This window comes from Miniopterus schreibersii, assembly GCF_964146895.1.
Source record: "Miniopterus schreibersii genome assembly, chromosome: 2".
NCBI classification, from domain to species: Eukaryota; Metazoa; Chordata; class Mammalia; order Chiroptera; family Miniopteridae; genus Miniopterus; species Miniopterus schreibersii.
In genome coordinates, this window is record NC_138102.1 from 329,112 (window position 1) to 341,960 (window position 12,849).

General features: G+C 54.5%; 1 protein-coding gene and 1 long non-coding RNA gene across 3 annotated transcripts in view; one reads left to right on the forward strand and one right to left on the reverse strand.

Moving 5' to 3' along the window:
- DLGAP2 (DLG associated protein 2) overlaps positions 1–12,849 on the forward strand; it is a 274,304-nt gene that overhangs the window by 175,901 nt on the left and 85,554 nt on the right. The window lies entirely within an intron of this gene.
- Positions 4,116–7,214, reverse strand: LOC308553709. The gene is made up of 3 exons (XR_013998271.1): positions 6,922–7,214; positions 5,302–6,681; positions 4,116–5,161 (listed from the first exon to the last, which is right to left on the reverse strand). It is a non-coding gene; the product is annotated as an uncharacterized lncRNA (long non-coding RNA).

Genomic DNA, 12,849 nt, shown 5'->3' on the forward strand with positions numbered 1-12,849 from the left:
GCTCAGAGGTGGTTCTGTGGGGGTTTTGTTTGCTTGTTTCTGGGGCCAAGCGGCTGTTTCTCGGGGGACAATCGTGAGATCCGATGTTTGGCCCTAACAGAGGAGTCGTCTCGCGGGGCCTGCTGCTCACCCCCCAGGGCCCTGTAGGTTCAAAGCACTTGTCTAATTGGCTTAGAGCAGCGATTTTCAACCTGTTTCATCTCCTGGCACATAAACTAATTACTAAAATTCTGCGGCACACCAATAAAATGCAATTTTTGCTGATCTGACCAAAACATAGGTATGATTTTGATTCATCCACACCAGACGGTTACTGTTGTGTTGGCGGTTGTCATCTTTTATTTGACAACCTGAGGGGAAAGAAAGAGGCCCGTGCCCGTGATTAAACAGTCATGTGTTGTGTGTTTTAAAAATTCTTGTGGCTCATGGTGGAAAATCGCCGGCTTAGAGCCTTTACCAAGAGGGGCAGGGCGTGAGCCCTGGCAGGAGCCTCACAGCCAGAGGAAAGCAGTCGGCCCTGATTCAAAGACGAAGTTCACAAAACATAGCAGCCGGGAGCTGAGCGTGGGCCCCCTGCTGCCTCAGAGGACAGGGCCCTTTTTCATTGAGAGAAACAGCCTCAGAAATGCGGACTCTCTCCTTACCTGTTTCAGCGAGTGAGGTCTTAATATTTTTCACTGATTTCAGAGGAAGGGAGGGAGAGAGAGAGAAACATCAAAGATGAGAGTCATTGATCAGCTGCCTCCTGTACCCACCCTGCTGGGGATGGCGCCCAAACCTGGTCATGTGCCCCGACCGGGAATCGAACCTCAATCTCCTGGATCCCAGGGCGATGCTCAGCCGCTGAGCCACACTGGCCAGACTCATCTTTGAATAGTCACTACATTTAGCTGGTTTGCTGGCTGGTGCATATTTCACTGTACAAATGTGTAATGATTCCTAAACACATGAAAAGATGCTCAGCCTTTTTAATGATGATAGAAATATTTTTATGGACTGTTTTATGTTTTCTCATCCAGTTGGCCAAGATCAAAACATCTCTCAGTGATCACAGTGGTGATGCCCTTGGATGCTCCCATCCATGGCAGGTGCAGCCTCTGTGAAGGGAAATTTGAGATGCACCATGAAAAAGGGTGGAGTAAGTAGCTCCAAGGGCCGTCTACCCACAGAAACACAAAAACAAACAGAAACAGCCAGAAACAATCTCAGACTCTGGCCTCCAGAGCTCAGAGAAGACAGTCGATTGCTCTTGGTTAAGCCTCCAGTTCGGTGGTATTTTGTTACGGCAGCTTCTAGCAAACGCAAACAAGTACGTTAGCAAATCATTCCTTACAATTACTTTAAGCATCTTAATTTTGTAATCAATTTCATTATTTTAATAGATAGACTTTTTTTTTTTCTGGTCTGTGCACAACAGCAAGATTTTCCTAATCGTTTTATTCAATTAAACGAAAGCCAGGGCAAATTAGCTTCCCTTTTGCGAGTTGACCAATGAGGAAAGGAATTGCACGGAGAGCAGCCGACCCTCCGGCAAGCGGGGCAGCTGCCTTCAGCTGCAGGCCCTGGCTGAACCCTGCGCTGTGGAAACAGTGATTTCCTCCAAAATCCACAGTTCATGACTAAGTGATACGTACGATGTACACACGCAAAAAACATCTGAGTCTCCAGGTTCAGTGATCTATACAGAATATCATTGTCTCAGTTGGGGCTGCCAAAAATGTATTCACTTTGATGAAACACTAACCATGTAGACCCAACACCCCTTCTTGCAACATCCAAAGTAGTTAATAAAAAATAACAAAATATCATGGTGAAGCTCTGTGTAGTGAGTTTCACATTAGGTTCAGCTGAGCAAGATCCTGATACAAACTCTAGTTTGTTTCAAAGCTCTGTCCACCCTGCCTGAGAACATAGTAACCGGAGCAGGGTGTGTAGCCTGGAGATGTTTTCGTCTGGGGAATGCTGGTCCCTGGGCTGGGCAGGAGCTTCCCATTGCTTTACACAGCTGACTACGGAAAAAATAACACTTATGTATTGGATTATGGCTTTCTTTCCTTGTGCAATAGCTCATTATTAGGTTAAGAAAATATAAGCAGCATTCGTTTTGCATTTAAGAATAACTGTGTATGTGAAGACTCGATTTTCACTGTAACAACCAGTCTCTGCTGCCCGAGCCCCTGGCGTCTCCAGCGTGTGTTCTCACAGCCGCTGCAGCAGTCTTTCTAAAATGCAAAATTAATTGTCCTTTTACCACTTGTAAGTGTTCAGCGGGTCCCCATAGATTTTAGGATGAAGTCAAAACTGAGCATTGACTTTTCTTCCCTGTAAGAGGGGAATCAATACAGCATCTCCCTTGTGGTCTCTCGGATTTGGATGGTGTGTCAGTGAGGGTTCGGGTCAAACAACAAGCTCCCCGTTGGCTCGTTTAAGCAGAGAGGGGGCGTGAACGCGGACGTGGACATGTGCCAGGCCGTGGCTGGCTCTGAGGGGCCGGCTAAGGCCAGCTCCCGGGCACTCTCCGTGGCCACGGCCTCTTCTGCCCCTGCTGTGCGCTGGGAGGCGGGAGCTCGCCTGCCAGGAGCTGGGGCCACCATCCCTGCCATGTGTCTGTGCGTGTGGAACGGGCTCCCCGAAAGTGGAAACTGACCTCCCCTGACTCAGGTGCAAATCGGACGCTCAGGCAAGAGCAGCTAGCGGGGGGCAAAAGCGCGTGTGGGTGGGTCTGGGAACCTGGGAAAGCGTGACGAGGGCTGGTTCCCCGAGGCCCCTCCCTGTGTCCTCACCTCAGGTTCCAGATAAAATTATCTCCCTTCCTTGAAACGGTTTCTGATGTAACTTCCATTTTTACACAAACTCTCCCATTTTGTACATTTTAATGTGATAAGCCGTCTCCATTCTTGTAAGAAAATATTCGGGTCATAAACCGCAGAGTGATTGGGTTAAAAATGCACGGTTTCAATGGACTTGGAGATAAATTATCAATGGAATTGGAGATAAAGCACCGCACTCGCATTTACTTCACTCTGGTCTCCTGGTCTCGTGCCCTAAACTCAATCTGTGCACCACACACGGGGCCCTGGGGTTCAGAGGGAAAGGGAGGCTTCTGTCTCGCAAAGAGCCCACAGTCTGGGATCGGCCGTCTTCGAATCAGACACTTCAAATGCGGGGGGCTTGGGGGGGTCAGTGTAAGATGCTGTGACAGGGCCTGGGGTGGTTGTGAATTAAGCCCGTTCGTGTGGGCTCCGGGTCGCTGTAGCTCACCTGGGAAAAAAGCACCATGAGGGGAGGCCTGTGGCTCCAGAAGCAAGAAGGAAGGTGGGTGGTCTGGACCCATGCGGGCAGGTGGGCGTCTGCCTCTGGGAACAGCACCAGCCGGGCATTCCTGGTGTCCACAGTGTGCGAAGGCCGGGCCTGAGTGGTCGGCCCTGTGGTCAGTGACCAGGGAGTGGAACGTGCCCTCTGGCTGGAGCACTCAGCTGGACTCGGTGTCCTGTCACCAGCCGACACCTCCGTGCCACAGGCTGGCTTCCCCCCGCGGTCCCACGTGCGTGGTGGGTCCTCGGGTCACCCGGGGGTCTGTCGTGCATCATAGCTGGAAATGAGGCCCCCTGCTCAGCTCAGCGACGTCACTCGGTGCGAAACGTCAGCGGGTCCAGCCCTCTGGAATCTGTGGTGACATAGTGGCTGGACGGGAGGGGATGGCCTGGCACCTTGTCCTGTGGGGTCAGCTCCGGATGCAGGGCCCCAGGGAGCCTGTGTTTAAGGGCCGCAGGCTCGGGTGGTGAGCGGGGCCCTGCCGCTCGCTCGTGTGGACGCAGCACTGTGAACGCAGCGGTGTCCTGACCGCGGTTAAATATTAAACCCTAATATTAAATGGTTGAGATGTGGGAAGTAGATGCTAGAGAGCGGCTGCAGTGAGACCCGCGTCCCCCGCCACATCCAGGCCCCCAGAGGGAGGCGACGCTCACCCGCGCCGACCCCATGCAGGGAAGCGGGGCGCGGGGCGCACCTGCGCCGTCCCAGAGTTCCCTGTGGCTCTGCCATGATTCCGCAGCCCAGTTAAATGGACTGTTCTCTACACATTTGTTTAATAGTCAAGAAAAACACATTTGCTTATATCTCCGGGCAAATTCTTGCGAATGTGCCATATTTATAGACATTGTATTTTTCCCCAGCAAACAAAACAAATATAACCTTAAATCTAATATAAGGGGAAGAAAAATATGGCTTTTGGATGAAACAGGTTCCTTTATAGGGGCCATAATTTCTTTATGTGTGAAGCCAGCTGGTTATTACAGCTCAGGAAGAGATAGACGACCTTGGAGTAGCCTCCTGCTCTTGGGGCTCAGGAAAGCCGTGAGGACCCCGGCTGCCCTGGGGCACTGGGCCGCACCCCAGGGGGCCCCTCCGCTCCGGTCCCCAAGCCCAGCCATCCGGCAGCCTCTTCCTGCCCATGCTCTCGCCTGGCGCTCGCAGGCACCTCCCTGGTCTGCAGAGGGACCGCCCTTGTCCCCTCGCCATCCTCGCTCCCTCTGACCCCCCGTCGGGCCCAGGACCAGTTTGCCGGACACGCCCCTCCCGTCAGAGCTGCTGGTCTGACACCCGGGAGTGTGCGCCGGAGGCAACCGATGGCCGTGCCTCGCTCACGTCAATGTCAGTGCTTCTCCCCCACCCCCTTCTTCCATTTGCTCTAAAAATCAATGGAAAAGACACCCTCAGGCAAAGATTAACAAAAAAAATATAAAATAAAATAAAGGTGGGTGCTAACAATAAAAAGGTCACCCGACTAAACTCCCCCGCGGCCGGGAAGAGAGCCCTTCTCTGGTCCCGTCCCCTAAGCCCGTGTCGCCCTGCTCAGGGCAGAGCCAGGTGGACGCTGCGCGTGGGACAGGAGTTGGCGGGACTGGCAGGTGCGGTCCCCGGGCCTCGTGAGCAAGATTCACGGCCGTGTTCCTGCCGCCGCCAAACCCCCTCTACAGACGCGCAGCCGCCGACGCCCGGAGCGACCGTCCTGGAGCATGACGTCCGGAGGACGCTGTGGCCCTGTTCCCGCAGCCGCCCGTCTCGCATCAGCCCCCGGCGAGGGCCGTGGCCGGGGCTCAGCCTCGATGCAGTTTCCCCTGCAGACGTGCTGGAAGGACGCGGGCTTGTTTCCTAAGAACTTACGAAGGGGAAACAAAAGGAAATCGTGTTGCTTTTAAAAATTAACTTTATCTCAGCCTACCTGGTTTGGCTCAGCAGTTAGAGGATTGGCCCGTGGACTGAAGGGTCCCGGGTTCGAGTCCAGCCAAGGGCACGTACCTCGGTTGCAGGCTCGATCCCTGGCCCCGGTCGGGTGCGTGCAGGAGGCAACCCATCGATGTGTGTCTCTCACATCGATGTTTCTCTCTCCCTTCCACTCTCTCTGAAAAGCAACGGAAAAAATATCCTCAGGTGAGGATTTAAAAAAGTTTAATTTTACCTCTAATGAGTTTTCTCTTGTGTTGCTGCTTCAGGACTAGTTCAGCCCACAGCTCTAGGCTCTGCGTCTGCCTCGATGTCTCCCCAGGGCTGTGGTGGTGGTTTGGTTTTGTTTTGGGTAAATGATATTAAATGAATTGGCTAATTCCAATTGATATGTTGACTCTGCACAGTTTAAACAACCAGGAACCAGTGTGGAGACCACCTGTCTCCGATACTCGATTTCTCCGTTCAGTCGGCATCTAAGCGTCCACTCGGGCAGGGCCTCCGGCGGGGCGGGCTGGCTGGCGACTACTTTGTCCACAGCACCTGCCGCACGACCGGGTCTTCTCCGGGACCCGCTTCCTTCCGCAGACGTACGAGGTGGAAAGAGCGCTCGTGGTGCGAGGGGCCCTTTCTCTGCTGACTCGCTGCCGGGTCAGGTGACGGCGCTGTCCCCTTGCGGAGGCTTCACTCTCCTGGTCTACCCGGCGCCCAGCGGTCATCCTGCCTTGTGAGGACCTGGGAAGGAGCCTGTCCGCTCTGTGCTCGAGTCAACTCGCTTCCCAGCCTTAGAGTTTGGGGAGAATTAGGGGAAACGAGGAGGAAAAGCTGGAGGAAGGGGCACGGGACGTGGGCGGTGAAAACCCACCTGCACCTCATGTGCCTGTGGACCATCCTCAGGGAGCTGCAGAGAGCCCCGTGGGACATGCCAGTGTCCCCGTGCTGAGACCTGCGGGAGCAAGGGCTGTGCTGGACATAGCTGGATGGGCCGGGGACTCGAGGCAGCCATGGGGGTGGGAATCGGACCCAGCGCTGCTGGGACGGAGGGAGGGGGGCCGTTGGCCACCTGTGCCTGCTGACTGGCCTCACCCGAAGGGAAAGAGCTTACGCTTCTCAGGTGTCTTCTGACATTTGCTTCCCGCAGGAACCGAAGGTGGGGCTCCGTCTTCCCCAATGACGTGTCAGAGGGACAGTCCCCAGCTCTGAGAAAAACAGCCCTGGGGGGCAGAACCCTCACGCGGCTTTGAGAAAGTTACACACCTCTCAGGGGCAGAGAAAGGCCAGACGGAGCCAGGAAGAGGCCTGGCCATCAAGCTGGGGGAGCGTGAAGGCCACTTGGTCGGTTCCATCTGGTCCCCAACCAAGTATGGGAGATGAGCCCCTTTCCTGTCCCCGTGCATGGAGCCGGTGGTCAGAGCTGGCCCTGCTCCTCTGGGTCAGGTGCTGAGCGGGGCTGCCCTGCAGGGGACACAGAGGTGAGCGAGCCACATGCCCGTGCGGGGTCCGGGGACGCAGGGACACACATAGCTCACCAAGAACCCCAAGCACCGGAGTCCCCGCATCTCTGCAAGGCGAGTCCAGCCCCACTCCCCGAGTTGTGACGGAGAAAGTGCCCGTCACTGAACAGACCTCCGTGGAGCCGGGGCTGGCCGCCTGCTCACCTGGAAAAATAACTCTCACTGAACTCAAAGCTGTTACCTGAAACGACCTCCAGCGATGAATGGCATTGACGTCTGGAAACCAAGTGAGCAGCACGCGGAGACGGCAACGTCAATCTCGGGCCCCGCAGGCACAGCCGCTGGAGCCTGTGTGACTCGATTTCCCCGGCCCTGGTCACGGGGACGGAGGGGTCGTGCCCAGTGCCCCGGAGGCTGTGAGCGGGGCCGGGAGGGCAGGCGAGAAAGGAGGGCCCAGAGTGAGTGTGTGCTGGGAGGCCCGCGTAGCGAGGAGTGCTGGTCGCTGGTGCGCTAGAGAAACTGCTGGCAGTGTCTGTCCTTGTGAGAGCCGTGCCCTTGCCGCCTGCAGAGCTGGCGCTGCCTCCGAGCTGCCAGCCCCATAAATCTACGCTGCCCGGGCCGGGCCACTTACATAACTGCGCCCAGCCGGCCAGCGTGGGCCTTCATGAGGCGCTCGGTGCTGAACAGGTTCCTGTTCTCTCTCCCTTCCCCCTCTTTTTAAAATGAATTCTAATGAGTCATCATCTTAATTGTCAACATTCTTGTGCTTATTTCTTCCTAAAATAAATAATGATCACCTAACAGGTGCCTGACTCAGCGCCAAGGGCTGATGATGTAGATAAATAAGACGTGTGTCTGTCCTCGAGGACCGTGGGGTCGTGGGGCCACCTGCCCAGAGACTGGCCGTTACACTTGCAAATACGTGTGGTCGTAGCTGCGTCCTCTGTGTTCTGGAGGGAGAGGAGACAGGCGTTGGACCCGGGGGAGGGGAGGCAATCAGAAAGGGCTTCCTGGAGGAGGTGGTGCCTGGCTGAGGCTTCAGGATGAAGGGTGGGCCAGTGAAAAGGTCGGAGGTGTGGGGGACAGAGAGACTCCAGGTGGAGGCCCGTGCAGGGGCCGTGACCCTGAGCAGCAGGCCTGAGGGCGAGAACCTTGAGTGCAGCCAAAACTGAGGTCAGGGACATGGACCCAGCACCTAAGGGGCTGAACACAGTCACCCCAGGGTCCACGTTCCAACACGTTCCTGCATTTCTGAGAATATAAAGAATGAGCCTATTTTAGAGAGTTATTGAGAGAGACATTCTTCAGTAAATAACTGTGTTGAAATTTACATCATTTAATCCCCCCCACCACCTGCCCGCCACACACTGGACCATGGGACCCACTTGCCGGTGGGGCATTAACTGCGAATCATGTTTTGAGAAACGGTTTCTTGAAGCAGCGAGGGCTGGTCGTGGACCCAAAATGTGAGCCTTTCCCTGCTGCTCGGTTATGGTCTGAGGCTCACAAGGCCTGGACCCGGCCCTCTTTAAGAACTGGGTGCAAACGTGTGCCTGTCTCTGGAAGAAATCCCAGATCCACAGGCACACGGACACGAGCACCCACGTCTGGGTCATGACTCCGGAGCCCCCTGAGAAACTGGGGTCCTGACCGGTGGGCTCCTCGGAGCTGGGGGCCGTCACCTGGGCCTCCCGCCCAGGGCTGTGCCCGCTCGTCTGGGAAGTCGGGGAGGCGGAGCCCACACAGCTGAGAGGAGCCCCTGGGCCCTGGCCAAGTGCTCGGCTGGTTGGAGCATCGTCCGTACACCAGAAAGGTGGTGGGTCCGATTCCCAGTCGGGGCACTTACGTAGGGTGTGGGTTCAATCCCCAGGTGGGGCCCAGAGGAGAGGCAACCAGTCGGTTTTTCTCTCTCTCATCAGTGTTTCTCTCACCTCCTCTCTCTCACCAATAAACGTATCCTTGGGTGAGACAAAAAGGAACAACCCGCCTCGGGAGGCAGCGTTGGTTGCTGTGCTGGGCAACTCCCCTCGGAGTCCGGCAACTACGGGGATGTGCTGCATCCCCCATTGGACAGGCCTCTAAAAACTTTTTTTCAATTCTTGTTTACATTCAATATTATTCCGTATTAGTTTCAGGCGTAGAGCATAGTGGTTAGATAATCACATACTTTACAAAGTGTCCCCCAGTATTTCCAGTGCCCACCTGGCACCACCCACAGTTTCTACAGTATTAGCGACTGTGCTCCCTGCGCTGTGCTTACGTCCCGCGGCTGTTCTGTAACCGCCCGTCTCTGCCTCTCCATCCCTTCACCGTTTTCACCCAGTGCCCCGCCCCTCCTCTCCGGCGACCATCAGTCTCTCCTCTGTGTCTAAACTTTCTGTTTGGCACTAAACCTTAACGTAGCCCATGTTTGTGGCCACACTCGTCAGCCTGACCTTCAGCACTGGTGGGGCCCAGCTGTCCGGTTTGTGCCTTAGTGTGGTCGGTCGTCAGCTTTGTAGACGTCAGTGCGGTTCCTGGACTCGTGACAAGAACCGTGGACGTAGCAGGGAAGGCGGTTCAGGCCCATGCGCTGCCCAGAGTGCCCACGGCTGGGCCACGCAGAGTCACGCTCAGCCGTGGCCTGGGGCTTCTGTAATCAGAAGCTCCTCCCGCTGAACCCTTCTCTCACTTGCCGTGGCTTGTTTTAGATGAGAGAGGTTTTGTGTTTTCTTAAATTTGATGGTAATGAAACTGGGTGTTGGAATTTGAGAATAAATCATTGCTAACAGGGTGTCTCAGGGCTGTGGGTGGGAAGAATTGAATTGTGGTTGGGGTGTTGTGTTTAGGAAGGAGAAATGAAGGTGCGTCATTTTTGTATTCTCAGTGCTTTGTTTTGGATCATGGAATTATCACATGAACCTGTGGAGATGGGCCCTAAGTGGCCCCACGGTTCCGGAGGGGACACCGAGCCCAGAGCGTCACAGGGCTGGGGGGAGAGCAAGACGCTCTTCTCAACAGGACACTTCCCTCTGAAAACAGGCGCAGGGAAGAGAGAATTTCTAACAAACGGCAGCATTTTAATATACCTCAGGAAGCTTCACGCAGCAGCCTCTGGGCTCTGCGGATGGGGCGCTGAGACCCCGCTGGGGAGGGGACCTCCAGGTGATGTGGCCAGCAGGTGCTGGGCGCCGAGGACCTGACCCTCACCTGCAGCCCCACCTGGCCCTCTGGCCACTGTCCCGCAGGCTGTGCTCCGCAGCCCCCCTTTCTGCAGCTCAGTAATATTGTCGTAACCGTCATAAGTCTCACTGAATGCTTCAGGTGAGCGGCATTTTTAATAACATTTGTTCAGAACAGATCATGAATGAATAAAAGCCACCAAATACGAAAGGCCACTCAATTAAATTTGACATTTAGCATAATCTTCTGTCCCTCCACCATCCTTCCTGCCTTCCCTCCTTCCTGCCCAGACACCAGGGGCCATGGAGAGGGCCACGTGTATGTCTGTATGTCTGTGTCTGCCTGTCTCTACCAGGTATGTGTGTGGTATCTATCTATCATCTATCTATCATCTATCTATCATCTATCTATCTATCTATCTATCTATCTATCAATCTATCTATATCATCTATCATCCATCTTGAGGTAGGAATTCCACTCCTACAAATCTATGTTAAGAACATGCCAAATGTAAATTTTTTGTTTACCTATAAACTCCAGCACCTAGAATATAAAATACACAGAAAGCTTTAAGGATTTATTTATGGAGCCTCGAAAAAACCAAATACACAGAGATGTATGTGCACAAATATGTACTATTTGTTTTTACAGTAGTGAGAATGGGAAGCTGTAAGGATTGTTCCACCAGAGATCACTGGGCGAGTGAGATTTAGTTTCCCAGACGAGCAGAGCGTGTGGGCCATTAACATACGGAGGGCAGATGTCTGTGGTGCATGCGTGTGAGTGTGTTAGTGTGAGTGTCTGGAGTGTGTGTAGGTAAAGAGAGAGGAGAGACTCAAATCCATAAGAAATTATACCCATGATATTAAGCTAATTAAGCTGACAGATTACCCAGGGTCGTCTTACTTTTGTAAACACGACTCCTGGCATCAACGGGCACCGAGAATGCTGAGGACGTTAACCGGATGTAAACAGTCATGTTTATACTGTGAGGTCGTGTGCTCATCTCCTTTACGTGTGTTAGCAAGTTTAGAGTTACTTTTATCATGTGTATTCATTGATTTTGTAACAAGAAAAATGGGCTGTTTTTATTTTGAAAAAAATAATGAAGCCCTTCCTGTGTAGTTTCGGGAACAAAGTAAATTTCTCCAGTATGGAAAACTACCTCCAGGTCGTGGACATGGGTGAGCAGCCCCGAGATAAACGGGTAAAAGCAACCCCAGCGTGTGCGGTGAGGGCCCGGCCGAGCGTGTCCCCCTCACGATGGGGCCAGATGCGAGGCTGACTGGCCGACTGGAGGAGCGAACACGTTAATGACGGACACCTGGATGCCCGCCCGAGAAGACGCCGCTTTCCTGCTTTTGTCTATATTGAGGGAGCACAACAGATCAGTGAGGGGCTGAGTCTGGTTCTGCTTCACCCGCCCTTCTCCCCTGCGAGTCCGGGCGGACGCTGGGCTGCCTCCCTCAGACCCGGTCCTTCGCCTTTCTCCCTCCTCAAGGGCAGTGGAAGCCGCTCGCCTCTGGAGCCCCCTCGGAGCCCATGGGCCTGGGAGCGACTGGAGGCATGAACTAAATGAATTAAACTCCTGGTCAGATGACCACGGGCAGCTCCCGGCCAGCATCTTCCAGCTGAGTCAACTAATCTACTTATTCTTCACGGGTGATGGAGCCCATTAGCTGCAGATGCCTCTGGATGGAGGCTGGCAGATGGAGGGACACCTGCCTTCACTCTTGTCCCTCCGGACATAGCGCGTCCACAGAGGGAGCCTCGCAGCCTGGGACCCGGTGTCCGCAGCTCAGACGACAGGTGGCAACCACCTGCAGGGAGGGGTCTTGTTCAGTGGCCTTTTCACGGCAGAATACGCTTGATTTGAGTGTCAGTTACTAAAAGCACCAGGTCAGAATTCATTAACTGAGCCTGATTCCACGTCTGTGTGAAAACAGGCACATCGCGGTGGTTGCTATGGTCTCGGATAAACTCGGGTGTGAGCTCCGAGGCCGCCAAGGCTCAGGAAAGGAACCCCCTTGGTGGCAGCGTGTCTGTGGCCCCTATTGAAGGAGCACAACAGTTCTTCGGAAGAAACAGATTTTCTCGATTCTTAGGTGTAAAGAAATTTCTCGCATAGAATTCACATCAAAGACCCAGCCTTGCACTGTGGGCACTGTGTGTCCCTGTTTCTGTTTGTGGGAGCTGCTCAGCGCCGCCCCCCACCCCGGACGCCCCGCGCGGCTCCAGGGAAGCATTTTCACAGGAGGCCACGTCCATGAAAAGATGCGCTTTCAGCCCTGGCTGGGTTTGCTAAGTGGTTAGAGCCTCGGCCAGCAGACTGAAGGGTCGCGGGTTTGATTCTCGGTCAAGGGCACTACCTCGGCTGCAGGCCTGATCCCTGGCCCCTGGCCCTGGTTGGGGCGAGAGTGGGAGGCAACCGACCGATGTGTCTCATCGATGTCTCTCTCTCTCCCTTCCACTCTCTCTGAAAGCAATGGAGAAAACATCCTCCGGTGAAGATTTTTTAAAAAGTATTTTCGAGGGTCTATGACGTCAGAGTTAGAGACCTTCAAGAGACAGAAAACAAATTTTCAGGGTTGTTGAGAGACGATAGAGAGATGGACTGAGTAGGAAGCTGGGCTCAGAGAGAGAAGCGGGAAATGGTGAGACCAGGATGGAAATGGTGGTGTCGGTGCTCTGGTCAGTGTCCTGAGCCGCTGGGGGCGAGTCTGTTCTCAGTAGCCAGCACCATGGGTGGTCAGGGGGCCAGCGTGGCTGAAGGGCGCAGCCGAGAAGAGGCACCCAGAACCCCTCAGGGCCAGCTAGCAATTGGGGTTGAAGGTCAAGACCCAGGAACTTCCACCTTTGGGAGACGCACATGGAACAGCAGGTGCACACCAGGTGAGGAGCTGGAGGGTGGTCAGAGCTAAAGTAGAAATCCAGTGGACGGGTGTGGGTGTGGCCACGGGTGTGGGCGAAGGAGGGCCTGGCCGTGGCCGTGGGTGCGGGAGGGGCT